Raw genomic sequence first — 7761 nt, forward strand, 5'->3', positions numbered from 1 at the left:
AAGGTCCTGTAGTTGTCTGGGACCTGTGACGTGTCCCAGAAGACTCCGGGGAGGGAGGGGGGAGGACAACTTCCGCTGCCGATCACCTAGGCGATCACAGCGGAAGTGGGAGCGGGTACCTGTCAAATTCAGGTACTCGCCCCCCAAAAGTGCCAATCCTTAATGAAGAACGGAGGACAAGGGCTTAAAGCGGAACTTCCCCTTTTGGGTGGCGCTCCACTTTAAGTTAACAACACCCCAAAACTGGTTCCCAAAATGCGGTGCGATGTAGAATCGGATCTCATGAGTGTGAATACCCATGCGATCCGATTTTAGTGCAGACGAAAACCCGAAATCAGTTCACAAAATGCAGTGCGATGTGCAGAATCAGATCGCATGCGTGTGAACACCCATGCAATCCAATTCTGGCGAGGACAGACAGAAAAAGGGTCCTGCACCTTTTTGGTACGGATGCGGTGCCATTTGACCCATACAACATGTATGGCTCAAATCGCACCTCACAAAATTCACATGTGATTTGCGTAGGAATGCGGTACGGTTCCTGTGCAAATCACATGCACTACAGAAGTTTGAACCCTGACTGAGGGACTTTTTTTAAACGCAAAACACTGCATTTTTGGTTCCATAGACTTCAATGGAGACCCTGCAGACAAGCATATAATGCATTTTTTATGTGTTTTTGATGCTTTTTGCGTTTGAATCTGCCCAGCAACAAGTTGGGAAAAAAAAACGCAGAAACGGATCAAACGCAAACTGTATAGGTGTGAACCTAGCTTGAATCGCATCGATTCAGATGCGGACATGGTGTGATCTGTGTGGTGTGAATCTTACTAAAATATACTAGTCCTACTTATTTTTGTTTTCTGGGAGGATCTTGTCTATGAGGACGTGTAAAAAGGATGTTTAGTAAGTTTACTACCCCTTTTAATTCCGTTTTCTTAGAAACAATTTTTATGATCTTCCAATCCTTTTTTTATCTTTAGGACAGTAAATCCATTGACAATATTATCATATATACAATGATAGCAAATTGTTGTGCGTATGCCATGGCCATTGGAGCCCAGCAGGCAATACCTGGACTTGACAGTCCTCAGCAGGTCCTGCCTGTCACACAAAAGTCCCTCCATCCAGCACACTGCCATGGACATAGCTGCGATCAGCCTGTACAGGAAGGAGAAGTGCGATCATCCTATACAGGAGATGTTCTAGTCCATCCAGGCATTGCTCTTACCTGATCAGCGCAGCGCTGCCTGTCCCCCGGTATCCGCCGATCGCTCAGTGCGGAGTTGTGTGCGGGACACTCCTTATGTGAGCGCCATGGGCTCTGCAGGGAACTCCCACCGCTGTCCGTGCCCGGCTCCTCTGCATAGAAGGCGTGCCCAGCCCCACTCACTGACATGCCTTCCCCATCAGGATCGTACACCCACACCTTCCGATCAATGCCTCTCTAGGGCTGGCCATTCCAATCCAATCATTACTACAACATATGGATTTGTGATTTTCTTTTATGTTTACTTCATAAAAAAAATATTGAAACTGAAAATCCTATCGCCACTACTATCCTGTAACACACCAATAGTATCGCCTAATCCATGCAGCACAGTCAGGGCCGGTGCTAAACTATTTTATTTTTATTTATTTTCAGGTACTTATATAGCCATACTTCATCCCTGGCCATGTGGGATCTCCTGTATGGTAGGGGTTGGGGAAAGACCTGGCAACCTACCCTGTAAAATAATTGCTAACAGAATTCATGGAAAAAGTCGCTTACGAGTGACGGTCCATGCAATCGCCAAGGGTCAGATACGACTGAATGGATGAATAGATGGATAGATATAGCCATACACTATACAATTTTCTGTCCAATTTCTGCCCAATTTCCTTAAGATTTACCTTCAACCAGGGGTGGACTGACAATTCATGGGGCCCCCGGGCAATAGGGGATCATGGGGCCCCTGTGTCCTTGCCCAAACTCAAAAAAGCCTATGAAAAAGGTACCAGGGGCATCTCTTGGAGCCCCCTACTGACCCCGGGCCATCGGGCAGTGCCCGAGTTTCCAAATGGTCAGTCCACCCCTGCCTTCAACTATGTAGTGCAAGAGCCTGCCTAATTGGATACAATTGAAAGTGTTGGTAGGTTTGACCTCCTATTATATGGTTTTTGGTAAATCTAAACCAACAATCTCAAGAAAATTGTATAATGTATGGCCAGCCTTATGGAAGCAAGGTGTAACTTAACAAAAGCAACTCAATGAAATCATCAAAAAAAGTATTTATTTAATTCAGGTACTTATATAGCGCCGTCAATTTACGTAGCGCTTCACATATATATTGTACATTCACATCAGTCCCTAACCCTCAAGGGGTGTACAATCTAAGGTCCCTAACTCACATTCATACATACACATATTAGGGCCAATTTAGACAGGAGCCAATTAACCTACCAGCATGTCTTTGGAGTGTGGGAGGAAACCGGAGTACCCGGAGAAAACCCAAGCAGGCAAAGGAGAACATGCAAACTCCAGGCAGGTGGTGCCATGGCTGGGATTCGAACCAACGACCCTAGTACTGCCAGGTGGAAGTGCTAACCATTTAGCCACTGTGCTGCCCAAAATGCAACTCAATCCATGCAGCGCAGTCAGGGCCGGTGCTAAACTATTTTATTTTTATTTCTTTTCAGGTACTTATATAGCGCTATCAATTTACACAGCGTTTTACATATATATTGTACATTCATACCAGTCCCTAACCCTCAAGGGGTGTACAATCTAAGGTCCCTAACTTACATTCATACATACACATACTAGGGCCAGTTTCGACAGGAGAAAATTCACCTACCAGCATGTCTTTGGAGTCGGGGAGGAAACCAGAGTCCCCAAAGGAAACCCACGCAGGCACAGGGAGAACATGCAAACTCCAATATATGATGATTAACCCGTACCTAGGACAATCAAATCATCAGCATACACCCAATACTAAATGCAATAATGTGATGAATCTGTTAGGCTGGCCATACACTATACAATTTTCTGTCCAAATTCTGCCCAATTTCCTTTAGATTTACCAAAAACCATATAATAAATAGAAGGTCAAACCTAACAACACTTTCAATTGTATCCAATTAGGCAGACTCTTGCACTACAGTTGAAGGTAAATCTAAAGGAAATTGGGCAGAAATTGGACAGAAAATTGTATAGTGTATGGCCAGCCTAACAGATTCATCACATTATTGCATTTAGTATTGGGTGTATGCTGATGATTTGATTGTCCTAAAATTGTATAGTGTATGGCCAGCCTTAATGTGCTGCTGCTTCTATTTATGTGAAAAAACTGCTAAATACAGACAAGACACATAAAACGCTGCCTAGTGTTAGGCTGGCCATACATTATACAATTTTCTTGAGATTTTTGATTTAGATTTACATATTATATGAGGTCAAACCTAACAACACTTTCAATTGTATCCAATTAGGCAGGCTCTTGCACTACATAGTTGAAGGTAAATCTAAAGGAAATTGGGCAGAAATTGGACAGAAAATTGTATAGTGTATGGCCAGTCTAATGGTCAGCATGATCTGCCTGCTAAGCAGGGGATCTCTCCGCAGATCCCTGCTGATTTCAATGGGACGATCGGATGGAAATGGACCGCCTTTCCGTTTCAACCGAATTGTCATCCGATCTGCTGGTTGTATGGGGAAAGGATCCCCATCCATGTGTTTTTGGCATACAGGATTGGATCGGTGTGTATCAGCAGACTATTGTCCACTGATACTCACCAATCCATAGAAGTCTATGGATGAACCGATCGGATCCGCCAGAAAACAGACAGGTGGATCCCATCGGTCCACTCGCATGAAAGGGGCCTTTGGGGTTAATCTTCAGCGTTGTGTAAAAAGGCTGTTTGATCCTGTCTTCTCTGATCCTCCCCTCCATCTGCTGATCAAACAGAGCTCTAGAAGTCATTCTCTACATGCTCAGTTTGGTGTGTATTGCTAGAAAGTTTTTTTTTCTTTGAGAGAGTGCATGTGATCAGCACAGGGCCAATCAGCACTGGTCAGACAGAGGTCAGGGGTTCTGTATCCTCCTAGAGCAGAATGAAAACTCCTCCTACAATTTTTAACCAGTGGACACTGATAGAAGTCACAAGACTGCTCTAACTGCTGATGAGAAAAGGCATTTAGCAGTTTATATTTCTAAAATAATTGCATTTCCATGTTCTGTGTACTGTGGGAGACCAGATATAGTGAATGAAGGATCCTGGGTTTTGTAACATTTTAAAGGAGAAGTACAGTCAAAGCTCTTTTGGCTTTACTTCTCTTGTGGATCACAGAAGTGCAGTTTGTCCTGCACTCCTGTGACCCATTTTGGGCTGACAACGGGTTGCAGCCCCCTGTCGGCTAACGTCACTCAGCTGGTCCAGGATGGGGAAAGATCCCAACCAGGGGTGGACTGACAACTCATGGGGCCCCCGGGCAATAGGGGATCATGGGGCCCCTGTGTCCTTGCCCAAACTCAAAAAAAGACTATGAAAAAGGTACCAGGGGCATCTCATGGGGCCCCCTACTGACCGCGGGCCCTCAGGCAATGCACGAGTTTCCAAATGGTCAGTCCGTCCCTGATCCCAACTTTAAGATAATAAAGTACTACATTGCTACATTGTTGTTGTTCTTTCAGGACAAACAAGGCTTTCCTTTGGTGATATCGTCTTACAAAAAATTATTATTTTTTTAAATGTATGGGCAAAAAGATAAAAAAAGACACATATTTTTCTACTTTGTTCAGTGTTAGTTTAAAACAAAAATATAGTTGTATACATTTTATTTCATGATTTGTAAAATTTATAATGACTCTAAATTTATGATTCTGGTATGAAGTGTAGCAAAGTTACAAATGAAATACAGGCTGTTTTTAGATTTTTTTTTTTTTTTTTAACTGTGACACAAAACATTTACGAACAAAAAAATAGAAAAACAAATCTTTAAAAAATGGATAAGGAGCTAAGGTGAGAAAGGGTTATTTAGGGTTAACTAAGGGGTAATAAGTGGTTAAATGAGAAAATATTACTTTATTTTACTTGAAAGGTTGCTTTAAATGTCATCATAGGTAGTCTATTTGATCAAAATGTCAAAGAAACAAAGGAAATACTAAATAAAAATAATGTTACATTGTATAACTCCACTCAAACAAAGGGTGAGCCATTGAGTCCCATATATATATTTGATTGATACACTGTTTGTATTGGATACATTAAAGTTGTTTGGTAAATGTATAATTTTTTATATACTTTTATACAGCCTTGGCGGTTGAAATCTCTTAAAAAATCACCTCTGAAGAAGCCTGTGAGGGCGAAACATGTAGGGAGTAACTACAATTATATAAGTTACAATTTCGGTTCCACATTTGGTACTGAAATAGTTTTTATGTTTCTGTAGTTCTTTTTTTGTTTAAAAAAATATTAAATAAAATGATGATCTTTTTAATATGTTTGGTATTTATGTTCATGCACCCTGACAGTCCTATCCTTTCATTGAATATCCTTTACTCAAACATGTCTATAAACCATATATACATATGAGCTGCTGCTGTGCTATATGTGGGCTCATTTACACTTGTGGTTTTGGGGGGGGGGTATTAAACCCCAAATCAACCATGTATTATATTGCAGCTTACCAATCATTTGATGTGATATCTGCATTAGTTTTCAGCTAATTAAGCCATAACACCTGCAAAGGGTTCCTGAGCCTTTAAATGGTCTCTCAGTCTGGTTCAGTAGGAATCACAATCATGGGAAAGACTGCTGACCTGACAGTTGTGCAGAAAACCATCATTGGCACCATCCATAAGGAGGGAAAGCCTCAAAAGGTAATTGCAAAAGAAGTTGGATGTTCCCAAAGTGCTGTATCAGAGCAAAGTTATGTGGAAGGGAAAAGTGTGGAAGAAAAAGGTGCACAAGCAGCAGAGATGACCGCAGCCTGTAGAGGATTGTCAGGAAAAGGCCATTCAAAAGTGTTGGGGACTTTCACAAGGAGTGGACTGAGGCTGGAGCCAGTGCATCAAGAGCCACCACACACAGACAGATCCTGGACATGGGCTTCAAATGTCCTATTCCTCTTGTCAAGCCGCTACTGAACAACAAACAACATCAGAAGCGTCTTACCTGGGCTAAAGAAAAACAGACCTGGTCTGTTGCTCAGTGGTCCAAAGTCCTCTTTTCTGATGAGAGCAACTTTTGCATCTCATTTGGAAACCACAAACTGTGGCACTATATGTTTTTTTTTTTTAAAAGGGACGGTAGGGATCAATGGGAACGGGACCTGAATGTTAGTTATGATCTGACTGGCAAGACATAGCCCTGGCATTCTCTAAAGTCCCCAATAATACTGCCTTAATTGAAGCAAACTATAAAACGCTATTGCGATAGTACCTGGTCCCAACCCGGACGGCAAGGATGCATCCTTCTGCCTCACCAATGTGCTTTTGGCGTTGCGGCCAGATGGGTTCTATGTTCCATGTTTGGTGGCAATGTCCGATAGTTACTAGATTTTAGATACGCATGTTTAACCTTATCTACAGGTGATGGGGATGAATGTTCGTAGTGCCCCAGAGACGGCCCTCACCAGAAATTTCCACTAAGGTCTCATGTACACTGCAGCTGATAAACTCACATTTAGGAGCTGTTCAGCATTTTTTTCAGCAGCCCCTGAACTCACCCTAATGTTTTCCTATGTGTCCATGTACACATCATTGTTTACAGTCGTTTTTCTGAACGCAGAAAACTTTCAGGAGTAGATTTTATCAGCATTTCAAACGCCAAACGCTTGTAAATGCGGCTAACAGCATTTATAGGTGTTTGCGTTTGACATTTTTTTTTTAACTCTTCCATTTCCAGATGCTGTCCACAGCCTTTTTCATCATGGAAAATGCATGCAAAGTGTTTTCCTGGTACTCAAATGGACTTGGCACATCATACTTTGAGGTTTCGCATGAAAGAAAATATGTTAGACACTGCTGTAATAATTTCTGCACAGAAATGAGCTGGAACACATCGAAACACCACATAAAAAAAAGAGACAGCTAATATCAACAAATACTGCTCTCTCTGCTTCTGCTCTCTCTATTTATCTCAAAATGTCTGAAATAGTTAATTTTTTACTGTTTTTCAGTGCATTCTGGGCATTTTGGAAGATCTCCTGAGGTTATAAAAACGCTTCTAAACGCAAAGACTCATAAACGCGGTATGTAAATGCGGCTAAACAGACGTTTTTTAACCTACTTTTTCCAGCAGTCATTTTCCATTGTTCCCAAGTGTCCTGTGTATATGGAGCCTTACAGTACCAAACAAAGCCCTTAAATTGTTCACTTATATGCTGTTAGCAGTGAGAATCACTATTGCTAAATATTGGAAGAGATCAATTATTCCGCTTGAATATGTTTTAAGAACAAATTAAATTGGATCGTGATTAACGACAGACTCCCCTGTGTTCTACACAATAACAACTTTGTTAAAACGTGAGACCTGTGGATTTGATACATCTCCGTGCCTTAATGCTTCCCGATTTGGCCCTCTTCTCTCGTTCCTGTTACCCTCTTTTTCTCACTTTCTACTGTCTCTTTTATCTTTCCATTTTCTGAGCTAGTTGAGTTCATTTTTTATTTGTTCTACAATATTTGTCGTTTTTTTCTATGATGTTTGTTCTGTGCGATCCATGTGTTCCCTACTACTGCTTCCCCTATACATGGTGTATTTAATGTTGGGAATTTC

General features: G+C 41.7%; 1 protein-coding gene across 1 annotated transcript in view; it reads right to left on the bottom strand.

Moving 5' to 3' along the window:
* The window catches only part of TINAGL1 (tubulointerstitial nephritis antigen like 1), a 92381-nt gene extending 91014 nt beyond the window's left edge, over window positions 1-1367 (bottom strand). Inside the window, exon 1 of the mRNA XM_089673870.1 lies at window positions 1232-1367. The gene's annotated coding sequence lies outside the window, so the exon portion shown is untranslated. The remainder of the gene's footprint in view (window positions 1-1231) is intronic.
* Between the last annotated feature and the right edge of the window lie 6394 nt (window positions 1368-7761).

Source organism: Staurois parvus, unplaced genomic scaffold (genome assembly GCF_062004578.1).
Source record: "Staurois parvus isolate SC_StPar_1 unplaced genomic scaffold, SC_StPar_1.0 ptg000145l, whole genome shotgun sequence".
NCBI classification, from domain to species: domain Eukaryota; kingdom Metazoa; phylum Chordata; class Amphibia; order Anura; family Ranidae; genus Staurois; species Staurois parvus.